General features: G+C 55.1%; 1 long non-coding RNA gene across 1 annotated transcript in view; it reads left to right on the top strand.

Annotated features, from left to right (window-relative positions):
* LOC140393596 (uncharacterized) overlaps nucleotides 1-15,820 on the top strand; it is a 130,678-nt gene extending 114,858 nt beyond the window's left edge. The window contains exon 3 of the long non-coding RNA XR_011935685.1: nucleotides 15,288-15,820. This is a non-coding gene — a long non-coding RNA (uncharacterized lncRNA). The remainder of the gene's footprint in view (nucleotides 1-15,287) is intronic.
* Nucleotides 15,821-16,020: the final 200 nt, after the last annotated feature.

Genomic DNA, 16,020 nt, shown 5'->3' with positions numbered 1-16,020 from the left:
GGAAGGCATTGAGTCCGCTGTCGTGGTGACGGAGAATAGCGATTTGGCGTGAAACCGGCCCCCGTGCGATTTCGGCGTAGGAACCGATTCTCCGCCCAATCGTGTTTCCCGATCCTGCCGTTGGCCGACAGAGAATCCCGCCCATGAAATCCTTAAATGACTTGACGAGGTAGGTGCCGACACAGTCGCAGAACGAGACGTCAGCCATTGGCAACTGAGATGAGGAGGAACTAAAATTATGAATCTTTGGAATTCTCCATCCCAGAGAGCGATGGATACAAAACCATTTAGTGTATTGTGGTAAACCACTGTATTAGGGGATGTAAGGTAGGACCTACACTACAGGTTTGCTGGTAGCCCCTGCCAGCTGGCTCCGCCCACGGAGAACTATATAAATATGCATGACCTCCAGTGCCCAGCCATTTCACCAGCTGCAGCAGGAGGCCACGCATCTGACTGTAATAAAGCCACAGTTGTACCCAACTTTAGTCTTTGTGCAATTGATTGGGCATCAATTTATTACAGTCAGATTTTCCACAGAATGGATATCCGAATTAAGCCCGATCGCCTGCAGCTGGATCCGCACTCGCCCGACGCCAGAAAATACTTTACTCACTGGTTAGCATGTTTTGAGGCCTATATCAACGCTGCGGACCCCGCGCCAACGGAGGCTCAGAAGATAAACGTCCTGTACTCCAGACTGAGCTCCAGCGTGTTCCTGTTGATCCAAGACGCCACGAATTACACAAAAGCAATGGAACTCCTTAAAGAACACTACGCGCAGAAGGCGAACACGCTCTTCGCCAGGCATGTACTCGCCACCCGCTCGCAACTACCTGGTGAGTCCATCGAAGACTTCTGGTGGGCCCTAATTCCACTCGTCCGGGACTGTGACTGTCAGGCCGTTATGGCCGCTGAACACACAAATCTCCTCATGCGCGATGCTTTCGTGACGGGGATTGCGTCGGACCGCATCTGAGAACGATTACTGGAAGGGGCCACGCTCGAACTGGCGGAGACGAAAACCTTGGTGCTCTCCATGACGGTCGAATCCCGTAATGTACAATAGTACCCCTCCCGCCGCGCTGCCCACCCTTCTACTCCTTCCTACCCCTCCTGGACCCCGCCGACGACCTCCTCAGCCGGGGCCCTGCCTTCCCAATATGCCTGCGCCGCACGCACGCACCCCTGGGGTCCCCGCTGCTCCTTCTGCGGTCAGCAGAAGCACCCCCGCCAACACTGCCCGGCCCGCACTGCCGTTTGTAAAGCCTGCAGTAAAAAGGGCCACTTCGCAGCTGTGTGCCAGGCCCGCGCAGTCGCTGCGATCGCGCCCGTTATCGCCCCCTCCCCCACGCCAGATGCACAGTGGGAGCCGCCATCTTCTCCTCCCGGGTCCATGTGCAACCAATGGGCGCCGCCATCTTGTCCCCCTTCGGCCACGTGCGCCCCATGGGCGCCGACATCTTGTCCCGACCCCGCAATGTACGGACCATGGGCGCCGCCATCTTGTCCCGACCGCGCAATGTACGGACCATGGACTTCGCCATCTTGTCCCGACCCCACAATGTGTGCCCCATGGGCGCCGCCATCTTGTCCCGACCCCGCAATGTACGGACCATGGGCGCCGCCATCTTGTCCCGACCCCGCAATGTACGGACCATGGGCGCCGCCATCTTGTCCCGACCCCGCAATGTACGGACCATGGGCGCCGCCATCGTGTCCCGACCCCACAATGTACGGACCATGGGCGCCGCCATCTTGTCCCGACCGCGCAATGTACGGACCATGGGCGCCGTCATCTTGTCCCAACCGCGCAATGTACGGACCATGGGCGCCGCCATCGTGTCCCGACCCCGCAATGTGCGCACCATGGGCGCCGCCATCTTGTCCCGACCCCGCAATGTGCGCACCATGGGCGCCGCCATCTTGTCCCCCACAGGGTCTCCGGACATCCTGGCATCGGAACCGCAGACGCTCGCCACCCAAAGCATCCGACGGCTACCCACAGCTCGCTTCGCTGATGCTGGACCAATCTCACCCACACAACCTTGCCACCGCGTCGACGACGGTGAAAATCAACGGCCACGCGACCTCGTGCCTGCTGAACTGCGGGAGCACCAAAAGCTTCGTTCATCCAGATACGGTAAGGCGCTGCTCCCACGCGGTCCACCCTGCCAATCAAAGGATCTCCCTAGCCTCCGGATCCCACTCCGTCCCAATCCGAGACTTTTGTACAGTCATCCTCACGGTCCAGGGCATAGAATTTAGTAACTTCCGCCTCTATGTCCTTCCTAATCTCTGCGCTGCACTCCTGTTGGGCCTGGACTTCCAGTGCAACCTCCAGAGCCTCACCCTCAAATTCGGTGGCCCTTACACCCCCTTACCGTTTGCGGCCTCGCGAGCCTCAAGGTCGATCCTCCCTCCCTTTTTGCCAATCTAATTGTGGATTGCAAGCCCATTGCCACTAGGAGCAGACGGTACAGCACCCAGGACAAGACCTTCCTCAGGTCCGAAGTCCAACGGCTGCTTAAGGAGGGTATTATCCAGCAACAGCCCCTGGAGAGCCCAAGTGGTAGTGGTTAAAACTGGGGAGAAATACAGGATGGTCGTGGACTACAGCCAGACCATCAATCGGTACATGCAGCTCGACGCGTACCCCCTCCCACGCATATCTGATATGGCCAATCAGATTGTGCAGTACCGGGTCTTCACAACAATTGACCTGAAATCCGCCTACCACCAGCTCCCCATCCGGAAGTCGGACCGGCCATACACAGCCTTCGAGGCGGACGGTCGCCTCTACCACTTCCTTATGGTCCCTTTCGGCGTCACAAATGGGGTCTCGGTCTTCCAAAGAGAGATGGACCGAATGGTCGACCAGTACTTAGATAATGTCACCATCTGCAGCCATGACCAGCAGGACCATGATGCCAACCTCGATAAATTCCTCCGCACTGCCACTCTTCTCAACCTGACCTATAACAAAGAGAAGTGTGTGTTCAGCATGACCCGGTTAGCCATTCTCGGCTATATAGTCCAAAACGGACTTCTCGGGCCCGACCCCGACCGCATGCGCCCCCTCATGGAACCTCCCCTCCCCCACTGCCTCAAGGCCCTCAAACGCTGCCTCGGGTTCTTTTCCTACTACGCTCAGTGGGTCCCAAACGATGCGGACAAGGCCCGCCCACTCATTCAGTCCACCCAATTTCCCCTCGCGGCCGAGGCACAACGCGCTTTCGCCCGCATCAGAGCAGACATCGCCAAGGCCGGGATGCGCGCAGTGGACGAATCACTGCCTTTCCAAGTAGAAAGCGACGCTTCAGACGTCGCCCTTGCCGCCACTCTAAACCAGGCAGGCAGACCCGTGGCATTCTTTTCCCGCACCCTTCATGCCTCTGAAATTCAACACTCATCCATCGAAAAGGAGGCCCAAGCTATCGTTGAAGCTGTGCGACATTGGAGGCATTACCTGGCCGGTAAGAGATACACTCTCCTTACGGACCAACGGTTGGTAGCCTTCATGTTCAATAACACACAGCGGGGCAAAAATGATAAAATCTTGCGGTGGAGAATCGAGCTCTCCACCTATAATTACGAGATCTTGTATCGCCCCGGTAAACTCAACGAGCCCCCAGACACCCTCTCCCGAGGTACATGTGCCAGCGCACAAGTGGACCAACTCCGGGCCCTAAACGACAGCCTTTGTCACCCGGGGGTCACTCGATTGTACCATCTGGTCAAAGCTCGCAATCTGCCCTACTCCATCGAGGAATTAAGGACAGTCACCAGGGACTGCCAGGTCTGTGCAGAGTGCAAGCCGCACTTCTACCAGCCGGTCCGTGTGTGCCTGGTGAAGGCTTCCCGCCCCTTTGAACGCCTCAGCGTGGATTTCAAAGGGCCCCACCCCTCCACCGACCATAACACGTACATTCTCAGTGTGGTCGACGAGTACTCCAGATTCCCCTTCGCCATCCCATGCCCCGATATGACGTCTGCCACCGTCATCAAGGCCCTCAGCACCATCTTCGCTCTGTTTGGTTTCCCCGCCTACATCCACAGTGACAGGGGATCTTCATTCATGAGCGATGAGCTGCGTCAGTTCCTGCTCAGCAGGGGTATAGCCTCCAGCAGGACGAACAGCTACAACCCCAGGGGAAACGGGCAAGTAGAACGGGAGAATGGGACGGTTTGGAGGGCCGTCCAGCTGACCCCATGGTCCAGGAACCTCCCAGCCTCTTGCTGGCAGGAGGTCCTCCCTGACGCTCTACACTCCATCCGGTCACTATTGTGCACCGCCACTAATAACACACCCCATGAACGTGTTTTTACCTTCCCCAGGAAGTCCACATCTGGGGTGTCGCTCCCGACTTGGCTCGCTGCTCCAGGACCGCTCCTTCTCCATAGGCACGTCCGACTCCACAAGGCGGACCCCTTGGTGGACAGGGTTCACCTGCTCCACGCCAACCCTCAATATGCCTACGTTGAGTTCCCCGACGGCCGCCAAGATACTGTCTCACTCAGGGACCTGGCACTGTCAGGTTCCACCCCAACACCCCCCCCCCCCCCCCACCTATGCACCCTCCCTCCCACCACGCCGCCAATATTGACCCCACCAGACCATCTCCCCCCTCCCCTTTTCCGCACAAGAAGATGAAGAGGACTTCTGCACGCTCCCGGAGTGACCCGATGACTGGCCAGCATCAGCACCGCCATCGGTGCCACCTCCACCACCGCCAGCACCGTCATCACCGCTACCGTTACGCCGCTCCCAACGAAGCACCAAAGCACCGGACCGGCTGAACCTTTGACGGACTCCGGACCGTCAACATGGACTTTCCTTTTTCCTCCCACTGTACATAATTGCACTAATTGTATATAGTTTCATGTCACCCCCGCCTGACTCATTTTTAACAGGGGGTGAATGTGGTGAATCACTGTATTAGGAGATGTAAGGTAGGACCTGCACTACAGGTTCGCCGGAGTTCCCCGATGACTGGCCAGCATTAACACCGCCACCACCGCCATCGGTGCCACCTCCACCACCGCCAGCACCAACTTCGCCTATGCATGACCTCCAGTGCCCTGCCATTTTGCCAGCTGCAGCAGGAGGCCACGCATCTGACTGTAATAAAGCCACAGTTGTACCCAACTTTAGTCTTTGTGCAATTGATCGTGCATCATGTATGAAGACAGAGGTCAATAGATTTGTTTACAGGTATGATGGGAATTAATGGATATGGGGATCGTGTTGGAAGGTGGAATTGAGGTAGAAAATCAGTCATGATCCTGTTGAATGACAGAATAATACAATAATAATCTGTATTAGTGTCACAAGTAGGCTTACATTAGCAATGAAGTTACTAAACAAGCTCAAAGGTCCTCACTTCCTATTTCAGTGGCTATTTCATAAAGTTACAATGTCCCCTGTCTACCCAATCAAGCCCTTGCATAATTTTCAAGACCATTATTAGGTCACCCCTTGGCCTTCTCTGTTCTAGAGTGGGACAGTCCCAGCCTGGTCCACCTGTCCTGGCAGTTATAACCCCTCTGCTCTGGTACTACCCTTGTGCAACCTTTTGCATCTTCTCCAGTGCCTCGATGATCCTCTTTATAGCTGGGAGACTACGACTGTGCACAGTACCCAGGAGCATGGTTGAACATATTGCGTACATAAACTTTTAATTTTCCTTCATTATCACAAATGTACCAATATTCAGTTTCATTATGCTGATTGACGTAAATGTGAAATGCAGCAAAGCCAATGACACAAGGATAAATTTCTTTATTAATGATATTCCATCTGCCCAGCAACCCCTGATGTTGTTTTATTAATGCATTAATAACGTCTATGAATTCCACGCTTTAAAACCATTTCCTAAATTGCCTGTATAATAAATGTTTTTTGTATGCTGCCATTAATACCACATATCTGATTGTGCAAGTCCAATATCTGGCCTCAGCGATAACACCGATAGTCACCAAGACTTTTAACATTGAGCTGTCAGAGATTTGGCTCAGTTTTGTAACTATGCTCTAAGTGATTGTTTCCAGGCCAACAAAGATGGAGAGGAGAAAGCTCGAGGAGAGCTTTATATAATTACACAAATACAATGCATTCAAACAATTATTTTTGATGTTTTTCATGCTGTTACTGCGACACTTTTCCAGTAAGTGTCCAGATGCCAGACAGCTCAGGTCACGCTTTCTTAGTTAAATATCCCACCATGGATTTTTTTTTTTAATTAATTTTATACGGGATGTGGGCATCACTGGCCAGGCTGGCATTTGTTGCCCATTCTGAATTGCCCTCGAGAAGGTGGTGGTGAGCTGCCTTCTTGAACCACCGCAGTCCGTGTGGTGTAGGTACACCCATTGTGCTGTTGGAGAGGGAGTTTCAGCATTTTGACCCAGCAACAGTGAAGGTACGGCAGTATATATTTCCAAGTCAGGATGGCAAGTGACTTGGAGGGGAACTTCCAGGTGTGGTGTCCCCATGTATCTGCCATCTTGTCCTTCGAGATGGTGGTGGTCGTGGGTGACACGGTGGCGCAGTGATTAACACTGCTGCCTCACTGCGCCAGGGACCCGGGTACAATGCCGGCCTTGGGTGACCCTCTGTGTGGAGTCTGAACATTCTCCCCGTGTCTGCGTGGGTTTCCTCCGGGTGCTCCGGTTCCACCCACAGTCCAAAGACTGTGTTAGGTGGATTGACCATGCTAAATTGCCCATTATTGTCCAAAGATGTACAGGTTAGGTGGGGTCATGGGGATAGGACAGCGGAGTGCACCTAGGTAAGGTGCTCTTCAAATGAAAAAAAAAAATGAAATGAAAACCGCTTATTGTCACAAGTAGACTACAAATGAGGTTACTGTGATAAGCCCCTAGTCGCCACATTCCGGCGCCTGTTCGGGGAGGCTGGTACGGGAATTGAACCATGCTGCTGGACTGCCTTGGGCTGCTTTAAAAGCCCTGTGCTAAACCAGCCCCTTTCAGAGGGCCGATGCAGACTCGGAGGCCTGAATGGCCGGCTCATGCAGTGCAAGAAATCGATGGTTCTATGATTTGGAAGGTGCTTCCTCAGGGAGTGTGGTGCAGTGAATCTTGTTCCTGCAGTGAATCTTGTAGACGGTGCACACAGGGTAGGAAGTGAGGGAAGGAGAGAAAAAGAGTTGGGCATTACATTGCAGGTTCTGAGCGGAGGATGAGGAGCAGGACGATGCCAGGCTGTGGATAGGACAATGAAACAGCAGCATCGCTGTTTAAATTCTTGATTTCTCGAGGAATTAAGGGCTGTGGAGAGAGAGCGGGTAAATGGAGTTGAAATCAGCCATGATTGAATGGTGGAGTGAACTCGATGGGCCGAATGGCCTTACTTCCGCTCCTATGTCTTATGGTCTTATAGCGTGGGCAGACATTTCCTCCTGCTGACAGTGACCCCCTCTGCACCCCTGAGCTACCCTTTTCCCAGGATAAGTAGCCAATGATTTTGAGTCGGGAACCTCCTCTGCTTTCACCATTCATGACCTTCGCTTAGAACATAGAACAGAGAACATACAGTGCAGAAGGAGGCCATTCAGCCCATCGAGTCTGCACCGACCAACTTAAGCCCTCACTTCCACCCTATCCCCGTAACCCAATAACCCCTCCTAAACCTTTTGGACACTAAGGGCAATTTTAACATGCACAATCCACCTAACCTGCACGTCTTTGGACTGTGGGAGGAAACCGGAGCACCCGGAGGAAACCCACGCACACACAGGGAGAAAGTGCAGACTCCGCACAGACAGTGACCCAGCGGGGAATCGAACCTGGGACCCTGGCGCTGTAAAGCCACAGTGCTATCCACTTGTACTACCGTGCTGCTCAACGTTCCCCAACAACGCTTCAGAACCACCATCTCTTGTTGTCCTGACTCTTGCGGTCACTCAAATGGAATATATACTTTTCACTGGGACCTTATGAGTTCATTAGAAAGAAGAACTACATTCTCAAACATGCAGCAGGTGAAGTGCACCTGATGAATACCGATCACACAAACCCGTGTGCCTGGTCACGCCAGGAAACATTCTCCACCCACTCATGAAGAAAATGCAGCAGCTGCAAGACAGGTCAATCTCCCTGGTCAATCGAACAGCCACATGGGGTCCCCGTCCGAAACCCGAACAGATCCACCAGATTTGTGTTGACTTGAAAACAGGGCACAGGAGTTGGGGGAGAGGGTGAAGGGGGAACAGTGCAGGCAGAGACAGACACCGGGGCCCGGGAGGGTGAGGGTGCAGACAGAACCAGGCACCGGGGCCCGGGAGAGTAAGGGTGCAGACAGAGACAGACACCGGGGCCCGGGAGAGTGAGAGTGCAGACAGAGACAGACACCGGGGCCCGGGAGAGTGAGGGTGCAGACAGGGACAGACACCGGGGCCCGGGAGAGTGAGGGTGCAGACAGAGACAGACACCGGGGCCCGGGAGAGTGAGGGTGCAGACAGAGACAGACACCGGGGCCCGGGAGAGTGAGAGTGCAGACAGAGACAGACACCGGGGCCCGGGAGGGTGAGGGTGCAGACAGAGACAGACACCGGGGCCCGGGAGAGTGAGGGTGCAGACAGAGACAGACACCGGGGCCCGGGAGGGTGAGGGTGCAGACAGAGACAGACACCGGGGCCCGGGAGGGTGAGGGTGCAGACAGAGACAGACACCGGGGCCCGGGAGAGTGAGGGTGCAGACAGAGACAGACACCGGGGCCCGGGAGGGTGAGGGTGCAGACAGAGACAGACACCGGGGCCCGAGAGGGTGAGAGTGCAGACAGAGACAGACACCAGGGCCCGGGAGAGTGAGAGTGCAGACAGAGACAGACACCGGGGCCCAGGAGAGTGAGGGTGCAGACAGAGACAGACACCGGGGCCCGGGAGGGTGAGGGTGCAGACAGAGACAGACACCGGGGCCCGGGAGAGTGAGAGTGCAGACAGAGACAGACACCGGGGCCCGGGAGAGTGAGAGTGCAGACAGAGACAGACACCGGGGCCCAGGAGAGTGAGGGTGCAGACAGAGACAGACACCGGGGCCCGGGAGGGTGAGGGTGCAGACAGAGACAGACACCGGGGCCCGGGAGAGTGAGAGTGCAGACAGAGACAGACACCGGGGCCCGGGAGAGTGAGGGTGCAGACAGAGACAGACACCGGGGCCTGGGAGAGTGAGAGTGCAGACAGAGACAGACACCAGGGCCCGGGAGAGTGAGAGTGCAGACAGAGACAGACACCGGGGCCCGGGAGAGTGAGGGTGCAGACGGAGACAGACACCGGGGCCCGGGAGAGTGAGGGTGAAGACAGAGACAGACACCGGGGCCCGGGAGGGTGAGGGTGCAGACAGAGACAGACACCGGGGCCCGGGAGAGTGAGGATGCAGACAGAGACAGACACCGGGGCCCGGGAGAGTGAGGATGCAGACAGAGACAGACACCGGGGCCCGAGAGGGTGAGGGAGTAGACAGAGACAGACACCGGGGCCCGAGAGAGTGAGAGTGCAGACAGAGACAGACACCGGGGTTCGGGAGAGTGAGAGTGCAGACAGAGACAGACACCGGGGCCCGGGAGAGTGAGAGTGCAGACAGAGACAGACACCGGGGCCCGGGAGAGTGAGGGTGCAGACAGAGACAGACACCGGGGCCCGGGAGAGTGAGAGTGCAGACAGAGACAGACACCGGGGCCCGGGAGAGTGAGGGTGCAGACAGAGACAGACACCGGGGCCCGGGAGAGTGAGAGTGCAGACAGAGACAGACACCGGGGCCCGGGAGAGTGAGGGTGCAGACAGAGACAGACACCGGGGCCCGAGAGAGTGAGAGTGCAGACAGAGACAGACACCGGGGCCCGGGAGGGTGAGGGAGCAGACAGAGACAGACACCGGGGCCCGGGAGAGTGAGAGTACAGACAGAGACAGACACCGGGGCCCGGGAGAGTGAGGGTGCAGACAGAGACAGACACCGGGGCCCGGGAGAGTGAGGGTGCAGACAGAGACAGACATCGGGGCCCGGGAGAGTGAGAGTGCAGACAGAGACAGACACCGGGGCCCGGGAGAGTGAGGGTGCAGACAGAGACAGACACCGGGGCCCGGGAGAGTGAGAGTGCAGACAGAGACAGACACCGGGGCCCGGGAGAGTGAGGGTGCAGACAGAGACAGACACCGGGGCCCGGGAGAGTGAGAGTGCAGACAGAGACAGACACCGGGGCCCGGGAGAGTGAGGGAGCAGACAGAGACAGACACCGCGGCCCGGGAGAGTAAGAGTGCAGACAGAGACAGACATCGGGGCCCGGGAGAGTGAGGGTGCAGACAGAGACAGACACCGGGGCCCGGGAGAGTGAGGGTGCAGACAGAGACAGACACCGGGGCCTGGGAGGGTGAGGGTGCAGACAGAGATAGACACCGGGGCCCGAGAGGGTGAGAGTGCAGAGAGAGACAGACATCGGGGCCCGGGAGAGTGAGAGTGCAGAGAGAGACAGACATCGGGGCCCGGGAGAGTGAGGGTGCAGACAGAGACAGACACCGGGGCCTGGGAGGGTGAGGGTGCAGACAGAGACAGACACCGGGGCCCGGGAGAGTGAGAGTGCAGAGAGAGACAGACATCGGGGCCCGGGAGAGTGAGGGTGCAGACAGAGACAGACATCGGGGCCCGGGAGAGTGAGGGTGCAGACAGAGACAGACACCGGGGCCTGGGAGAGTGAGGGTGCAGACAGAGACAGACACCGGGGCCTGGGAGGGTGAGGGTGCAGACAGAGACAGACACCGGGGCCCGGGAGAGTGAGAGTGCAGAGAGAGACAGACATCGGGGCCCGGGAGAGTGAGGGTGCAGACAGAGACAGACACCGGGGCCCGGGAGAGTGAGAGTGCAGACAGAGACAGACACCGGGGCCTGGGAGGGTGAGGGTGCAGACAGAGACAGACACCGGGGCCCGGGAGAGTGAGAGTGCAGACAGAGACAGACACCGGGGGCCGGGAGAGTGAGGGTGCAGACAGAGACAGACACCGGGGCCTGGGAGGGTGAGGGTGCAGACAGAGACAGACACCGGGGGCCGGGAGGGTGAGGGTGCAGACAGAGACAGACACCGGGGGCCGGGAGAGTGAGAGTGCAGACAGAGACAGACACCGGGGCCCAGGAGAGTGAGGGTGAAGACAGAGACAGACACCGGGGCCCGGGAGAGTGAGAGTGCAGACAGAGACAGACACCGGGGCCCGGGAGGGTGAGGGTGCAGACAGAGACAGACACCGGGGGCCGGGAGAGTGAGAGTGCAGACAGAGACAGACACCGGGGCCCAGGAGAGTGAGGGTGAAGACAGAGACAGACACCGGGGCCCGGGAGAGTGAGAGTGCAGACAGAGACAGACACCGGGGCCCGGGAGGGTGAGGGTGCAGACAGAGACAGACACCGGGGCCCGGGAGGGTGAGGGTGCAGACAGAGACAGACACCGGGGCCCGGGAGAGTGAGAGTGCAGACAGAGACAGACACCGGGGCCCGGGAGGGTGAGGGTGCAGACAGAGACAGACACCGGGGCCCGGGAGGGTGAGGGTGCAGACAGAGATAGACACCGGGGCCCGGGAGAGTGAGGGTGCAGACAGAGACAGACACCGGGGCCCGGGAGAGTGAGGGTGCAGACAGAGACAGACACCGGGGCCCGGGAGGGTGAGAGTGCAGACAGAGACAGACACCGGGGGCCGGGAGGGTGAGGGTGCAGACAGAGACAGACACCGGGGGCCGGGAGAGTGAGAGTGCAGACAGAGACAGACACCGGGGCCCGGGAGAGTGAGGGTGCAGACAGAGACAGACACCGGGGCCCGGGAGAGTGAGAGTGCAGACAGAGACAGACACCGGGGCCCGGGAGGGTGAGAGTGCAGACAGAGACAGACACCGGGGCCCGGGAGAGTGAGGGTGCAGACAGAGACAGACACCGGGGCCCGGGAGAGTGAGAGTGCAGACAGAGACAGACACCGGGGCCCGGGAGAGTGAGGGTGCAGACAGAGACAGACACCGGGGCCCGGGAGAGTGAGAGTGCAGACAGAGACAGACACCGGGGCCCGGGAGGGTGAGGGTGCAGACAGAGACAGACACCGGTGCCCGGGAGGGTGAGGGTGCAGACAGAGACAGGCACCGGGGCCTGGGAGGGTGAGGGTGCAGACAGAGACAGACACCGGGGCCCGGGAGAGTGAGAGTGCAGGCAGAGACAGACATCGGGGCCTGGGAGGGTGAGGGTGCAGACAGAGACAGACAGAGCCTCGATGATGTCGATTTGGAGTAGGCGGAGCATCCGAAAAACGATGCCGACCCCGATTCGGTCGCAAACGGGAATCCTCTGCCCGATCGCTGAATATGATAATGGAGAATCCCGCTCATGGACTTCGGCACATATCAGCCATGTTCTCATTCAATGACAGAGCAGGCTCGAGGGGCTGAATGGCCTACTCCTGTTGCTATGTTCCTGTGCGTGTGTGTTGTGTGTTGAGTGTTTGTGTGCGTTTGTGGTGTGAGTGTGTCTGTGTTACTTATTTGTGTTATGACACCCTGGGCCAGTCTGCAGTCAGTTCCAGCCCCACTTGACCCGGAGTTGCGACACGGTTGAAATTAATTTTTATTTTAAAATACCCGAGGTCTTCGGCTGCCCAATAACTACAGTCACCAGGTTTGTAAATTTAAATAAAATTATCTTTTTATTATTAACTGTAACTATAATTAAATAGGTAACAAATACAACTGGTTAACTATTATCTAATCTCTAATCCCCCCTCCCTTTTTTTTACTTGCCCCACCCTCGATACACACAGACAAACAAACACAGAGGGAAAAGAGGGGTGTAAAATAATGATGAAAGTAGAAGGAAGAAGATGGGGATCTTCCAGTTAGTTTCTTCTTCAGTCCAGACTTTCATATGGATCTTATCTCTTCGTTCAGCTTGTAATGATTTTTATTGTCGACTCACAGAAATAGCAGCTAACATTCGAGAGAGAGAGAGAGACAGCTTCTTCTTTCATGGTCTAGAAGTTCTGCCTTCAGACAGTAGGCAGCAGAGCAGAGAGAGAGAGAGAGAGAGAGAGCTGCCTCCCCCTTGAGGGTCCAGTGGCTTCTCCTGAGTTCTCTCTGAAAAACCACACCTGGCAGGAACCAATGGCTGTCGGTTGCCGGGCAGAATACCATACCCGGCCAATCCATTGGCCAACAGCCAACCAATTGAAACAAATCCCTCCAATCTCATGGGTAAAGTCTGGGTTCTTCTGCCCAAAATAGAGAACTATATAACGCAGTGCACCATTTTGACTTTTGAGTCCCTTACTTGTTCTGCTCGACCTGACGGTATGTCTCTATTAACGATCCATGGTCCAAAAACGCTAAAGACATTGGGCGCGATTAACCACCGCGTTCGTTTTCCATCCTCCTAAAGATGAAGATAAAGATGAAGAACTCTGCACCTGATATACGCATTGCACGCTTCTCCTGTGAACCTAATTAGAATGAGATCGCAAGGACCAAGAAGGCTTACCTGTTGCATTAAAGGGAAGTGAAAATGATGTGTTGCGAAGGTCGGCCAGCGTGTGTCGCAAAGGTCAGCCAGTTGGTAAAAGTGGGTCCCAGGGAAAAAGTTGGAAAACACTGCTCCAACTCACTACATCCAAGGATGATTTCACCCAACAGCTCTTGCATCACAGCCCGTACACACCATTCCCTAGATTACATATGCATTAAGTTTCCCTGAACATTCTGAAGAAGAACAGGAGCGGGATCAATATTTAACCCCCAAAAAACACCTCCAAGCAGGCCCCAGATTATCTGGTCATGACCACATTGCTGTCTATGGGAGCTCATCATGTGTAGATTGGCTGCTGTGTTTCCTATTTGACAACAGTGGCCACACTTCAAAAAGTACTCCATCGATCATAAAGCACTTTATGTCCGGAAATCATGAACGGCACTAACAAAATGTTCTTTTATTCTTTGCATCCTCGATGGCTAAACATTATTCATTTGACTTCCTCATAGCCAGCGCTTGGGATGAAACTCAACTCCCACTTGTTCTACTATCTGACAGTCTCGTGTTCCTCAGTTCCGTGACTTAATATCATCCCCCCAAAGCTCAACTTTGCTGGGCTTTTTTTTTTGTTTAATTCCTACGGGCCCTGTGAGTGATTGTTTTTGTCTCATTCTGGTTCTCTGGAATCATCCCATTCAGTCCTTTGCCAATCATTTTGATCCGTTCCGAATTCCCATCTTCCATTTCTTTGACACAGTTACTATATCAAAGGATGTTAATCTTTTATCTGACCATTGCTGCCTCAATGAGAGATAGTTTTGCTTCAATTTGCATAATGTTACAAGTGATTGCTGCGGCACAGTAACTTATAGGGGTCACGTCAGTCATTCAGGCTCATTAACCTGAATAAATCCAATTATTGCAATACCTTTCAGACTGAAAGCTTACGTTTCAGCCAGCAATAAATTACCTGGCGATACTGTAGAGACGGAGTTGTAATCGCTTGGCGGATAGGTTGGCTAGTTCAACTGTGCCAGGAGGACAACCCTAAAGTGGGTTTTACTGGAAAGTAGGCCTCAACTATCCTCGGGGAATACAGTGGTTATGTTGCTGCACATTCCTGTGGCTGGGGCAATGATCCAGAGTTCAAATCCCAGCACGGCTACTGTGAACAAATCTGGAATTAAAAAGCTTGTGATGATAATTGTCATTTTGACATGTGATTTACTCATGTCCTTTAAGGCAGGAAATCTCCAGCCCTTAACTCACCCAATGGCGCTCCCTTTTTAAGGTATGCAAGACCAGTTCAGGCCAGTACTCTTATTTCCCAGTCTTTGCTGTTCCTTCCTTCTGGGCATCCAGCCTGTGTGTGACTCCAGACCCACAGCTATGTGGATGCCTCTGAAATTGCCGGCAAAACCATTCGTCTGTCTTGAAGGGGGCGGCTCACCACCAGCACCTTGAGGGTAATTAGTGATGGTCACTAAATGGCGGCCTAGTCCGTAGATGGTCACTTCCTGTGAGTGAGTGAATGAACGAAGGGGAAACCAAAAAGTGGACACGGCAAGGAACCCAAGGCCTGAGTGACCCTCCAGACTAGGCTAGTTGCCATTGCCTCAATAGAGAGAGGGATTTTCAAAGATATTTTCCCCGGATTGGCCTGGGGTGGGGGGGTTGGTATTTTTCTCACCCCTCCAGAAGGTGACAATGTTTTCGAGTGGAGTGACAAGTGTATTAACTGTGATGTACAATTGCTTTCTTCATCCCACCCCCACCCCCTTAGACCCGAGTGTTCTAAAGCATGAATGCTCTTTACTGAGTAAATAAGGAGAAGCTGTTTCCAGCAGAAGGCAAGCCGCGTTATCGACCATTGGTAGGCAACAGCTCAAAGCCGACCCAGCACCCATCCCTCTGGATAACAGGGACACAGACTCTGAGGGGGAAGCTGGAGCCCTGTCTGAAGTGGGCCCCAAAGAGAATCTCGCAGCAGCAACTCTTCACCTGGAAACGAAGGTCGCCAATTCGGTTCACATCACCAGATCCGGTTTCACTCTCGACTGACCTCACACCGATCACTAAACGGCACAAGGGACGTTTCTCACAGCGAGGGTACTGAGGGAGAAGCAGACTTAAGAGGGGATGGGTGTTATGGTGGCCACCAATAGTGGGGGTTCATCAATAGATCTCCCAGTGGGTTTCATGGAATATGAACTTCCCTATTGAGCGGGGCAGGGGTGGGGGTAGAGTTCACCCAATGGGAAATGAGTAGTGGGAGTTTAAAAGCCACTGCTTTAATCCGGGATTATTACAGTTACTGATCACGTAGCATGTTGTTGATGTTATCGACGGCTTGGGCAGGCTAAAAGTCAGTCTATTCTAGCAGCCTGTGGGAAAACACCTTTCCAATAAAGCTCTTGTTTGTTTTGTACCTTTGTGGTCTGCCAGCCTGTACTTTAAAAATACCACTGTGTGGATGAGCTGCCCCCTTTAACCACTGCAATCCAAGTGGTGTAGGG

Source organism: Scyliorhinus torazame, chromosome 17, assembly GCF_047496885.1.
Source record: "Scyliorhinus torazame isolate Kashiwa2021f chromosome 17, sScyTor2.1, whole genome shotgun sequence".
Lineage (NCBI taxonomy): Eukaryota > Metazoa > Chordata > Chondrichthyes > Carcharhiniformes > Scyliorhinidae > Scyliorhinus > Scyliorhinus torazame.
Note: the sequence above shows the minus strand (reverse complement) of the source record. Positions and strands in the feature narration are given on the sequence as shown.